At 44.3% G+C, this 13,872-nt stretch overlaps 1 protein-coding gene across 2 annotated transcripts in view; it reads left to right on the plus strand.

Annotated features, from left to right (window-relative positions):
• Positions 1-309: 309 nt before the first annotated feature.
• Positions 310-13,872, plus strand: part of LOC144722608 (protein furry homolog-like) — a 268,927-nt gene continuing 255,364 nt past the window's right edge. Inside the window, exons 1-2 of one of the 2 annotated variants that reach the window (XM_078600842.1) lie at positions 310-448; positions 770-897. The gene's annotated coding sequence lies outside the window, so the exon portion shown is untranslated. Of the gene's footprint in view, positions 449-769; positions 898-13,872 lie in introns of those variants that run through there. The other variant, XM_078600843.1, reaches the window with a different exon arrangement.

Below are 13,872 nucleotides of genomic sequence, written 5' to 3' on the forward strand. Positions count from 1 at the left end.
GCATTAAAAACAAACCACAGCAGTGCGTTTGTGGCCATGTGATAGTAAAAACAACTTGTAGCCTGCGCTCCTTCAACGAAGGAGCAGGAGGGGGGGGTGATAAATATGCAACTCCAAGATAACTCTCTCCCGAAGCCCTCTTGCGGCGAGCAGACCCCACCACCACCACCTCTCACACACATGGGCACGTAGATGGGACTGTGCACGCGTGCTCCAGAAGCGGAGTGTGTGTAAAAAAAAACCTCTGATCTGGCAAGGGAAGAAGGCAGCGGTGCTGGAGGGAGCGAATGACGGAGCCGTGGGTGGGGTGGTGCGTATTGGCGACAAGTGTTGCGGAAACTGCAAGCAGTTACACTTTGTTTTTTTTTAATATCCGCTGTCGGCAGCGACTTCGCCTGCGGAGTTGGGATCTTCGACGCGGATCGGTGATCAAGATTCGCTATTGATTGTGAGCAAGCCGCTTGTTTTTCTCCCCCCTCTGCCTACTCCAAAGTCGCGTCTCGTTGTGTCCGCTCGCTTCTTTTTAAGTCATTGGGGCGGTGGTAAGAGCATGGTCGGTGATACATTTGGTTGTGCGGCGCTGTTGCGTTTAAGTTCGTGGGAGGAAGCCAGCGTGCGTTTTGAACGGGGACTTTGGGTGGCGTGCCATCGTTTTTGAGCAGAGGGGGCTCGTGGCTTTAGCTCAATGGTCATACATCATTGCCTCGTGGCTTTTTCATGGGTTTGGTGGTGGGGGGGGATCGTTTGAAGGTTCGTTCCTCTGCCGCAGAACCGGTTTAACGTGGGATGACAGTGGCGGCGGCGGTGCTGACTGCGATAATGCCGGATTCTCAGCTGTGTGGCCATCAGCAGGACACCTGAATAGTCGTCACCTTCGCATTCCAACGCCTGCTCAAGGTGAGTTGCTATGCTTGTCGCGTTGTGCGAGATGTTAACTACCTCGCCTGGTGTGCAGGAGGTCGTGGGTTCGATCCTGACCCTGACACCTGCTGTTTATTTGGAGTTTGCGTGTCTCTCATCATTACGGTAGCTATGAGATGTTAACTACCTCGCCTGGTGTGCAGGAGGTCGTGGGTTCGATCCTGACCCTGACCCCTGCTGTATATTTCGAGTTTGCGTGTCTCTCATCATCATCATCACGGTGGTTATGAGATGTTAACTACCTCGCCTGGTGTGCAGGAGGTCGTGGGTTCGATCCTGACCCTGACACCTCCTGTATATTTGGAGTTCGCGTGTCTCTCATCATCATCACATCATCATCATCACGGTTGCTATGAGATGGTAACCACCTCGCCTGGTATGGAGGAGGTCGTGGGTTCGATCCCGACCCTGACGCCTGCTGTATATTTGGAGTTTGCGTGTCTCTCTCTCTTCCCGTGGTTGCTTGGTTTTGTTCCCTCCACATTTCGAAACAACATGCATTTCGAGTATTTGGCTGCTATAAATGTCCACGTGATGATGATAAGCCACTTCGTTGAGCAATCATTTGTAGTCAGAAAAAGAAGATAGTTTAGTTCGTCACTTCTAGCAGCTATATAGACTACCTTGACACGGGGGTATTGAACTGTCATGTGTATTTGCCAGAGCATTGTTCGTTTCATTTGCTCGCCATGCCAATGTTTTGATGTGAATATCGGCTCCATTATACTGAATTCGAATTAGTTGCCACTTCTCGGTTGTTCAGTGACATGTGACAGCTGCCGAGGAGCTTTACGCTTGTGTCTGAGGTGTAAACGTAGGACGTGTTTTACTGGGTGTATTTCCTTTTGGGTCAAGTGATACATCACTGTTTGAGGTTGTTGTTTGTTGGTTGGAACTGGCATCTGAAACAGAAAGCCACCGTTCGATTCGTGTTCAACACACGTTATGGTGCTGTCAAGCAATTGAAGTCAATGTCACTACAGAGATCCCCCCGTATAGCCTGTAACAGACTGTTGGGGTAAGTGCTGTTAGCGAGCACCTATGAAGGCTATGTTTACACACACAAACAGCATCACAGAACTTAGACAACACTGGTACACACACACACAAACAGCATCTCAGAACTTATACAACACTGGTACACACACACAAACAGCATCACAGAACTTAGACAACACTGGTACACACACACAAACAGCATCACAGAATTTATACAACACTGGTACACACACACACACAGCATCACATAACTTAGACAACACTGGTACACGCACACAAACAGCATCACAGAACTTAGACAACACTGGTACACACACACAAACAGCATCACAGAACTTAGACAACACTGGTACACACACACAAACAGCATCACAGAACTTAGACAACACTGGTACACACACACAAACAGCATCACAGAATTTTTTACAACACTGGTACACACACACACAGCATCACAGAACTTAGACAACACTGGTACTTATCTATGCTCACGTATGCTGTTAACTTTGACGTGTTATTACGCAACCACGATTCAATAATAATGTCATAGGCATTGGTAGAGGTACTTGTGGTGATAGTAATTGTGCAAACACACATTGGTTTTATATTGGACACAATCTGTCATTTGGGCTATTTACCTACAGGGGCACTGTCGATATGCGGTTATATAAGCACTGTGTCTGCAGATATTGTTTAATTTATCACTACCTGCAGAGGGGACTGGATTGAAACACTCTTCTGCCTTTCATGGCACAGCGCCAACTTGAAAATGATTTTTTTAATATATATCTGGACCCTTGTATGTAGAGAGGCTAAATAGTGCAAGAGAGATGTGTTCATACTTTTGGTTATTAAATTTAAACTTGGCGAGTGATCATCTGAATCCACGTTTTCTTTGCGTAGCGGAACTGTTGACAAAACAGAACATGGACTACTCATGAAACTCCATCACTGCAGTATATCGGACTTCAAGGTTGTGATGCATATTTTATCTGAAATTCGCAAGCGCAGGCTATTGCACGCCATGATATCATGCGGTCCAATTCTCAAACACGTATTAATTTACTCCACAAAACAAGTTAACGTCTTACAATTAATACGTGCCCCTACGTCAATATAATTAACCGTGTGGGTTTTCTGACACGGGTTAATGAATTTCAGTGGGCGTCCACCTCATTACATAGAGATGGTTCGATTTATATTGCAGTACTGTGATGTCCTAAAGTTGCTGTTTATATATGTAAAGGAACAATTGTTAGCATTAGTGGGGAGTGGTAACTGTAAATTGTACGCAACCCCATTTGATCGCAAGTAAGCTTGCACTTAGTACTGTGGCCCGTAACATAATCTACATCCATGGGCAGATAGGATTATGGGATTTTATTTCCTAACTTGGTCGTTTTCCAGTGACTTAAATATGATGGGGTGTAAATTGATAGTAAAATATTGTTCTTTGTCTGGTGGTTATTTTGACCATTGAGCAATACGCCAGGCTGGTTAGTGCAGTGGTGGCGAAGATGGGGAGCATGGACCGTGGTGGAAAATAAGTACAGCACAACAATGGATGTTGTTGCACTCTCCTCCGCTGCACACAGCAGGCCCACAGCTGCCCCACAGCTGGCAAGCACGGTGGTCAATCCATTCAAGCCTTATCCAGTGCGTGACCTTGCTTAGCTTAAAATTAGCATAAGTAGTTGAATAGAAAATAAAGAGTGGTGGTCACGGTATAAAGTTTGACCTCTGTTAAACTCTAGAGATATTAAGCGGGGACATCAGTTTGATGCACACAAAATATACACTTCAGTACAGCTTAGAATGCATACAATTCTTATTTAAATTATGTCCTGCGATTTCCGTCACAAATCATGCTTGGGTGGTTATACGGATATTGCATTTACCGTAATCAAACCGACTGTATCCACTATCTCAAAGTTATATTTCATCATCTTGCTCTGAGGAATTCTAATCGTGGAATCAAACATTACAGCTGTGTGTTCTATTTGCCGATTCTTAACACCCCAGCATGGCACGGCAACATGCATCATCGAACACCAGCTAGGGTTACCTACCACCTGTCCTGGTTTTCCCAGGATCGCCCTCTATTTCAGGTACCTACAGTATCCTGGGAAACTTCTACGCCTTCCAGAGACGTTAAAGGTCCTGGTGTTAGTAGCATAACAATATACCACTCAAGGAAATGCATGTACATATATAGTGCGTGCGACTGTAGTCTAGGTTTTTGCACCCTTCTGGTAATGTTTAACACGTTGGCTTTTTCACGACCAATATTATACCAAAATAAAGGTTTTCTGGCAAATCACCTGATGAAGCTGGTTGTAATCACCAGCGAAACGTCGTACTCAAATTGTAAATATTGTGGGTTTACTCTCCAACACGTCGGTGTGCTCAACTAATAACTGATTAGCACGTTTTGTTCACGTGGCAAACCTTACTAATTGGCTTTGTCGGGTGGTGGTGGGTTAACGACACATTTATATTTGCACGAGCTAACGAAAAAATACCTTCTGGTAATTGCGAGATATTATTATTATTCCCATCATATAACATGGGTTTGTGCACTTGAAGAGTTGGAAAAACCGAAGAGTGGCTTATGACATCGAGTGCATAGTCCATAGTTTGATTATGCTTCTTACACGATTGCTAGAATATGTTCTTGTCAGCTGTGCAGATGGGTAAAGTGGTTTTATTTTTGCCTGCCAAATATAGCTCAGCATGTACAGATTCGGCCATGACAGCTGTGCCCGGCCAGATTACAGTATGCGACAACTGTAGTAGTTCCAATCACTTTACAGTAACATTCTATATATAACGTCACGAGTTATTTCCCGATTGTCCTACCCGAATGAGGTTACTATGTGGACAGGAAATGTCCAAATAGGTGTCTGTTTCTAGTTTAGCGGAGACAGACATCTCGTGAAGTATACAGTACTAGCGGGAAGCACCCGGCGTTGCCCGGCTGGAAAAATATATTGAAAAACTTCTCGAAACTTAAAAACATAACATAAACAAATGAAAAAAAAAACTTTGATCATGACCTCATTAGTATATAACTCGTTAATGCCAGAGGGTCATGTCACTGTGTAGCCACCAGAGGGCGACCGTTATCCGTGTTGAGGGTACTGGAGGTCACTCACCCCAATGGCTTCATCATCTACCCCAGTGGTGGTCAGCTCGTGGGGGGGGCGTGGGGGTACGTGGCATTGACCCAGGGGGTTGTTTCATGCATTACCGGGTGAGTGCCCATTGATGGAGGGAGCCTTGAGTCATGATGCATTTCTGGGTTTGGCTAAATAAATTATCTCATCAACGCTGCATCATTGGAAACCTTCCACACCTCCAGATACAGCCAAACAGATGCTGCGTCATTGGAAACCTTCCACACCTCTAGACACAGCCAAACAGATGCATTGTCACGTGTACAAGCGTTTAACAATGTGCCAAACTACGATAAAATGTTTGTCAGCTCACCAGGAAGTTCAAAAACAACCCTCACAATCAAATTTAGCGATTTAAATGCAAAGTTTAGTTTGAGACGTCATGTTCTGAGAGAGTCTTGTTTCACAATGGTTCCCAGAATTCATCATTACCATCATCAACCATGATCAATCTTTCCACTGCCGGATCGAAGACCCCACACAATTCGTCCCCCTATTTCATGAGTCTATGAAAGTAATAAACCACATGGGACCTGTTGCACACGAGCTGATACGCAGATTATAATATCTTGGGGTAATGAGAAGTGAGTTCAGACTAAGTCAAGCAAAACACGGTTACTTTTGCTTTGGCGGTAGTCTCTTGTCAACCTCAGGCCTTGAGAATGTTGCTGAGTTATATCAGGTAGCTGCTCAGCATTCAATCCCAGTGCATCATCGGTGGCAATGACTTGATACTCCACGAGCTAATGTGTAACCGAGGTAAAGTGCATGACCAATAAGAGCACCCTTTTATGTAGTCACGTTTTCCTGTTCCCAAGGATAGAGGCAGTCAATTGTATTTGGGACACGCACACACAGTTTTGTATTTACCCATGTGTCGTTCATAAATCCACTTGCCACCAAAGACATGGATAAAGATTCCCCGTGTGCCTAACAGATTGTTGGGGAAAGTGTTGTTCGCAAGCACCTATACAGGCCAGCACGGCACACGAGGGAGTGGGTGGCCAACACCATGCCCGCTTTGTTTCCCTAGTAGCGATGTTTACACATCGCACCAGGTACAGGACTCATGTGAGGCTGAGTCGACCTAGCAGAAGCCTAGGACCGGTTTAGACAATCCTCACCGGTATTGGCCATGAACAAGAATCGAACTCGGGCTGCCGGGTTCGTAGCGCAGCGCGCTAACTGCAACACTACCGCTTCACCACCACCATCACCTCCACCAACTTGCCGCTCCTTTGCCTAGCCATTAGTTATTTTAGCTGTGGGACCATTTTGCTTATCGTGAGTGTATTCACAAGAGTGCTTTTTGTACTATGCCTTAAGTAAATTTTGGCAATGTTTAAACGTTACAGGAGTGTTTATGACTTCTAGAACGGATAGCTTCTCAGGTGAAACGGCAAAGGATACAGCTGTCAGTGCCAGGCAGTGGTAGGTTTACGTATGAAGTACATATTTACGCAAAATATTTATATACATTATATACGCATGCCATGCAGGTACATTGTGGGATACTCTGTATATACTATACTGAGTATCTTAATCAACAATCTGGCCGTTGTTACCCTGATACCACTCTTGCCACCTGGTTGGTTTGCATATTCGGTGCTTGAATTCCTGCTAATTTTGTTGGGGAATTGCCAAAGCACATCATTTGGTGTTTAGTGCGTGTTAAAGACTCGGTGACATCATTCAAGTAAGCCTTTGTAAGGCAGTGTCATTGCACTCCATTGCACTTACCAGCGTTTGAAGAGTGCATGCAATTGAGCAAACTACTCCATTTATGCGATCTAGCCCATAAACGTGATTGTTGGCAATATTGGTCACGAAAAACCTACATGTTAATTTAAACTACTGTGGATAGTAAAATACGCTCAAGAAGACTATCCTACTCCATGGAAATGTGGAATTTGCAGCACTGGTGCAGTGTCCGCTACTGCTGGAGATGAGCTACCATCTCCGATTATCATGGTTTGTTACGTCCGGTGCGAAAGAAGTTCAGCATACACACACCCAATGTTCGGTTGAAGAGGCAAACGCTCCTTTTAACATCCAGCGCAGCAATCTATATTACCTGACCTGTTTTCAGGTCATTGCGCGTTGTCGTTCGGCATGATGTCCAATGTTTCGCTATATGTGCTGGGAGCTTCTTAAGGAATGGAATGCAGACGCTCCCAGGGCGTAGAGAGGAACATCGGGTGTCATGCCTAATAACGGCAGTACAGTACTTGTACAACCACAAAACGCACCGGGGAGCTTCACGGCACAATTCCGAACACCTGCACAGTTGACGTTCTCTAAAATGATGCAGTTTCCCTAGGTTGTCCTCAGTTTTACCTACCCTGGAGGGATGATTACATTATGTGAGCCTCACTGGGATCGAACTCACGAGATATGAGACACAGACCCGATGTTCACAAGAAGCACAATCAATTTAACACTTAGGCTTTCACAACCAATGTTTTTCATAATGACGGTATTTGGGTTAGATTGCGTGAATATAAATGTGTCGTTAACCCACCTCCACCCGACACAGCCAATTAGTAAGGTTTGTCACGTAAACAAAACATGCCAATTAGTTACTGCTTCAGCTCATGGGTGTGTGTTGGAGAGTAAACTCACAAGATTAACAATTTGAGTATGACGTATCGCTTCATCCCTGCGATTGCCAGAATTGTGACGAAGTTTTCCTAGCAAAAACCATGCTTTAGTGACTAAGTTGTTTCGTCTTCTCATCCTTCAAACGTGATATTGAACTGATACGTTTATGGTACTGTTTATCTCTCCTTCGTTTGGTGATCCATACTTTTACGAGTTTCATGCTGCCCCCTATGCACGAGGTCGGCAACGGAGTCACACCGTCAAAGGGTCAATATGTGATGGGTACGAGTGGGAGAAAAGTCTAATTATGGTTGTGCAGGTGCATCCGCTGATACCAAAAGTGAAGTTGCCGTAGTGAGTGTACAAGTCTGACGTTCTATGAGGCAGCGGGCCACAAAATATGAAACAGATGGTAATTCTGGGCACAAGGTGAAGTTTACGTTTCCGTGTAACGTGCACGGTTTTAAAACCTAAAAGTAAACCACATCTGATGGCTCAGCTGTTGGCTGTGTGAACAGCTTTTTTTTTGCTGCAGTTAAGATTGTATCACGTATTAGCACGTTTGGCTACGTAGGGTGCGAAAGAAGTTCAACATGCATGCATACATACATTGCAATGCGATAATGGCTCGTGCATGTACACTCTCACGCAATTGTGGTGCATGTAGAAAGGCAATATGGGTCGTTGATTTTTTTTACAAAAAATTCAGTTCCCTTATTCTCTGGCTTATCATATGCTCAGGACGTAATCTAAACTTATACCGAGTATCAATAAAGTGAAACAAACATGGCCACACACATACATACGATTATCTGAACCGACCCTGGGCTTCCTCTAGATCGACTCGGCCTCAAATTGGTACCTGGTGCAGTGTGTAAACATCGCTGCTGGGAACACAAAGGCGGCCGGGCATGGCCACAACCCTCACACACCACATAAAAAAAACACACACACCACACAGAAACACACACCACATTAAAAGACTGTGTGCCTTACAATCTGTAAAATTCAGCACAGTGAATTATGCCAATTAATCCGTCATGCAATGAGACATTTCAATATGGTCACAGTTGGTATTGCGCAACGTTTCAGAGAACGGCCTCTCGAATACGTGACAATAGCTACTTCTGACATCTCTTCAATAGGCTTTGTGTGCACCACAGGTGGTGCACATTTTTATAATCCCTGCAAAGAGTGTTTGTTGCACGGCACTCAGGCTTATTTGTTTTTGTCCTCAGGCCAAGTGTGCGCCAAATGAAATGAGAAGCCAACCGTTATCTTTATTGAATATATATTTATCCTGCCTCAGCAGTTCGCCTGCTGTATTTTTTCACCTGAAGACTATTGCTTGTGTTGCGTTCGAAACGTCGTGATTTTTAAAAAACAATTCTATCTACGTGACTTTACCGAAAGACCCAAAGAGTATCTTTAATGTAGTTTTTTTTGGCTGCAGTCATTGGTGAGCGAGGTGAGGCGTTCAATTTCCTGAATTTAAAACATTAAAGTGAATACAGTACGTGTTGTTTCACTGCATATCTGTTACATACCGCTCATTTAATCTGTTCACCATGCCCGGAAAATGATATGCTGTACATATGCATGCACCATTATGGCAGCTGGTTTGGTTCATTATCATGTATGAACTACGTGAGAGATCACAAACCCAAAAGTGGATGGTCAAAGTTAATTTTTAGGATCATCGGCCTGTCTGCTTGCTCATGGCCAAGACCCAAGGGGGTAATTTTAAACTAACTTTTTTTTTCCTGTGGGACCTTTTAGCGAGCATCAAAGTCTGAAAAATTAAGAATAGATTGTTTGTTTTGCCCTTTCTGGCAATACAACGGGTGCCAACTGGTGTAGGCCAACCCGTTTCAAAGACAATTCACATGTTTTCAGAGCTTGTTTTTCCACAGGTACGTGTGGTTAATGCAGACTTGATGCCTCGCAAAAGGCATCCATTTGGTGTTTGAACTTCTTAACACCTCATTTATTGTCAGAAAGGGTAAAACGTTTTCTTATTTTTCGTAACTTTGTTCCCCTTTAGATTTACTTTGTTAGCTCCAAATTAACTTTGGACCTATTCACTTGTTTTGTTCTGATGGCATGCTACAATGGAATAATGTACAGTAGTCCATCAATATTGGCAGGATAAAAAGCAATTTGTGTGCCATAAATTGTGAAGCGAGCACGTTTAATCGGCTAGTTTCTTAAGTTTGCTTACATTATAGCCGGTTGATATGCACGATGTAGATATACGGTACAGTATACAGCCGTAATACTGTCAAAAATATACAGTGATCCCTCGTTTATCGCGGTTAATGGGGACTGGAACCCCTCGCGATAGGTGAAAATCCGCGAAGTAGGATTGGCCCCCTAGGAATTTCCGTATATGTGTGTGTGGGTACCAGAATGTTTAAAATATGTATATTTATACTTTACTAGCAGAAGTACCCGGCGTTGTCCGGGTGAAAAATATATTTCTTAATAACCTTACATATATACACAGATGGGCTGCTACCCCTGCCCCCCCCCCCCCCCAGCCACGATCTCCTCGGCCGCTGTGCAGTAATATGTACGGCCTATAGTGTGGTGTGGTGTCGAGGCCTAGTACCGTGTAGAGCCTCCGGCCTCGCCTAAATTGCCCACCTGGCTGAGGCTGGGTACTGGGGCCGTTACCCCCCCCCCCCGCGCTACAATAATACTGTCTAATCGCTATAATTTTATTATCTACCGACCCTATAATAGTAATTGCACACATTGGGGTGGGGGGGGAGTGAAGAGGACGTGAAACTTTGATGAATTTACCTCAGAGTCGCGTGTTAATGCGTGCGCATATTTTTAACGGGAATTAAAAATGGCGTCCACCCCGCAGCGAATGCGTCGCTACCCGTTGCCAGGGGCAACCGGCGTGGAAAACCAAACGGACCAATCGTGTCTCGCAAATCCCTCACATTTCGTCCAATGAAACTGCGTATGGTCCGGCGACACACAGACAGACAGACACACAGACAGACAGACAGATTTGCGATTTTATATATATATATAGACTAGCAGAAGTACCCGGCATTGCCCGGGTGAAAAATATATTTCTTAATAACCTTACATATATACACAGATGGGCTGCTACCCCCCCCCCCCCAGCCACGATCTCCTCGGCCGCTGTGCAGTAATATGTACGGCCTATAGTGTGGTGGGGTGTCGAGGCCTAGTACCGTGCAGAGCCTCCGGCCTCGCCTAAATTGCCCACCCGGCAGAGGCTGGGTACTGGGGCCGTTACCCCCCCCCCCCCCCGCGCTATAATAATACTGTCTAATCGCTATAATTTTATTATCTACCGACCCTATAATAGTAATTGTACACATTGGGGTGGGGGGGGGAGTGAAGAGGACGTGAAACTTTGATGAATTTACCTCAGAGTCGCGTGTTAATGCGTGCGCATATTTTTAACGGGAATTAAAAATGGCGTCCACCCCGCAGCGAATGCGTCGCTACCCGTTTCCAGGGGCAACCGCCGTGGAAAACCAAATGGACCAATCGTGTCTCGCAAATCCCTCACATTTCGTCCAATGAAACTGCGTATGGTCCGGCGACACACAGACAGACAGACAGACACACACACAGACAGACAGATTTGCGATTTTATATATATAGATATATATATTTTACTTAAATCTATTTAATTATAAAACCTTAATATTATACATTCACTCTCTCTCTCATACGATACGTATTATGGTGTTCTACACTCACCAATGACAGTAGTATCTTGAGACTTGACTCCAGTAATGACGACGACGACGATGACAATGACGATGACAGTGACGACGATGACAGACCTGTGCAGTTCGATGAATGTAATGATGAATGATCATGATGATGGTGTTACTGCACAGGTATAATGAGGCCTTTAAATCAGTTCGAAAAATCCGCGATGCACTGAGGCCGCGAAACTTGAACCGCGAAGTGGCGAGGGATTACTGTAGTTCCAATTTGTCAGTAAAGTACAGCACTTTTTAAATTCGTGAGTTTGGTGGTTTCTGCATGAGATTGTTCCATTCCTTTTTTATTGAGTGTCTTTGCATGTATGACATACACACACACACATTTTCCTACTTGTGAAAATCTTCAAGTATGTCAGTAATACAAAAATCAACTTAATAGCAAATGTACTTGTGGAAAGGTTAAAGTTTACTACATGTTGCTTATGGAATTTATGTTTTCAATTATTATTATGGGCAGAAAACGAAAGAAAGCGCCAATGCACTTTTCCCTTCACTTGACCGTTACACCCCGTGTGAATTGACAGACTGAATTTAAAACGTCTACATCATTGTGTTGCTGTGCACGCCAGTGAATGTGTCAGGAGGTGGCAGAAGTGTCATATTACTGAATATGGCGTAGGTGTACGTTGCAGCCATTGTCGCAGAGTATTGTCGTTAGGTTACGAGCTTTTGCATAGGAAAAAAAACGAATCCTTATGTCGTGTAAGTGGGTTTTAATACATTGTCTTTTCTTAATATTCTCGTATTCGTTGTCAAGCAGTTGATATTTACTCTGCAATACGCTTTTTTGGGGTGGCACTCTTTTTAAAAAGTATCTCAAATCACGATCGGACGGCTTTGCGTTGGAATCTCTGGAGGTGGTTGACTCATTTTGTCCACAGGGTTTCAATGAAATGATTGGAGCAATGAGTGAGAATGTGTAGGGCATCAACAATGGTTGTCCCGTCGGGGGGTTTGTCCGTTGATTTCTTTCTCTCTCTCACGTTGGTTGAGGGCTACCAACGAAGGTGCATACTGCCCAGTGCTCGGTTGTGCTTGGGGGACATTTCGACCTTACATATCAGATGAGAATATTTATTTATCCTGGAGGAATCCGATGAGCTGTAATACTCTTATTTCACAGATGTCCAGTAGGGGCTCGAGGTAAGAATGGTACAACAAACAATACAGAAACACGATAGGAGTGCCACGTACAAGAAAGCTAAACAAATCACCCAGACACATACAAATGAAACTAAACCATCCCAATCTTACCAGGCGAAGCCCACTAAAGTATTACCATATATATCTAAAAAACAAGAGTATGCTATAAAGTGCTAAGCAATTGCCGCTTTGTTCTGGAGTTTTAATCCTGACAGCTGCTCCGTGATTATTCCCGGCTCCTGATGTGTACTTTAGTTCAGTTGATGGTCTTAGCCCTGTCACGAATGACAATACGAAACAAACCCATCTTGTTCAATTTCATTTTGCACTTGACTTGGCAACATTCTCACTGTGAGAAATAAATAATGTTGGTTTGATTGTTACGCAATGCATATTATACTTCTCTGTAAGCAGGGTGGGCGGCAAAGTGCTTCCCCCCCCCCCCTCGTGTGGATTTGAGGTCTCTTGAAAATATAAAAAGACAAAACAAATGCGTGTTCCATATTACATTGCAGGTCAATGCTGTATTGTTTTTTTATATTCAATCAATTAGAGCCTTCATGGGCCTTATTTTGCCATAGCCACTAGATGGCGTAAATTACTATAAATGAAGGATCAATCTGTGTCCATTAACACCGAAGAGGAAGTTATCTTTACAACCAAAGCTGTGTGTTTTTGCTTACCTTTCCTATACTTTGCACTCCCATCGTGTTTTTTGTATTGTTTGCTGTTGTACCGTTCTGACCCAGTGCCTCTATTGGACGTTTGTGAAAAAGAGCTGCATTGCTCATCTGATTCCTCTCCCAGTAATAAATCAATACGCCCATTCTGCTGATGCCACCCCACCTCATCGCCAACGCTTTCTCCCCTCCGCCAGATCCCGGAGCAGGCTGCAAAGCAAACAGACGACCCCCAACGCTCTGCCCCAATCAGCTTCCCACCATTTCGTTTCTTTTGAGCCGCTTTTTATGTTAAGTTTGTTTTTGCTGTTGTCCTTCCCCACCGCGCCTCCGATTAGCACGGTTGACTATGTACGGTGTGAAAGAAGTCCGACATACAAGACATACACCATCTGGCCTTAGGGCTTCTGCTCGGTTGTCGGATTCGTGGAGACCACTCCAATTCCAGAATTAAGAATACAGTGCTGTTTGTCGTACTCTATGTTGACGGGTAATTGAGGGCATAAAGGGCGCCACTGTGGCGAAATGTTAACTCCCTCACCTGGTATACAGGAGGTCGTGGGTTCGATC

The sequence above is a fragment of the Lampetra planeri genome, chromosome 15 (genome assembly GCF_965212315.1).
Source record: "Lampetra planeri chromosome 15, kcLamPlan1.2.h2, whole genome shotgun sequence".
Taxonomy (NCBI): Eukaryota; Metazoa; Chordata; class Hyperoartia; order Petromyzontiformes; family Petromyzontidae; genus Lampetra; species Lampetra planeri.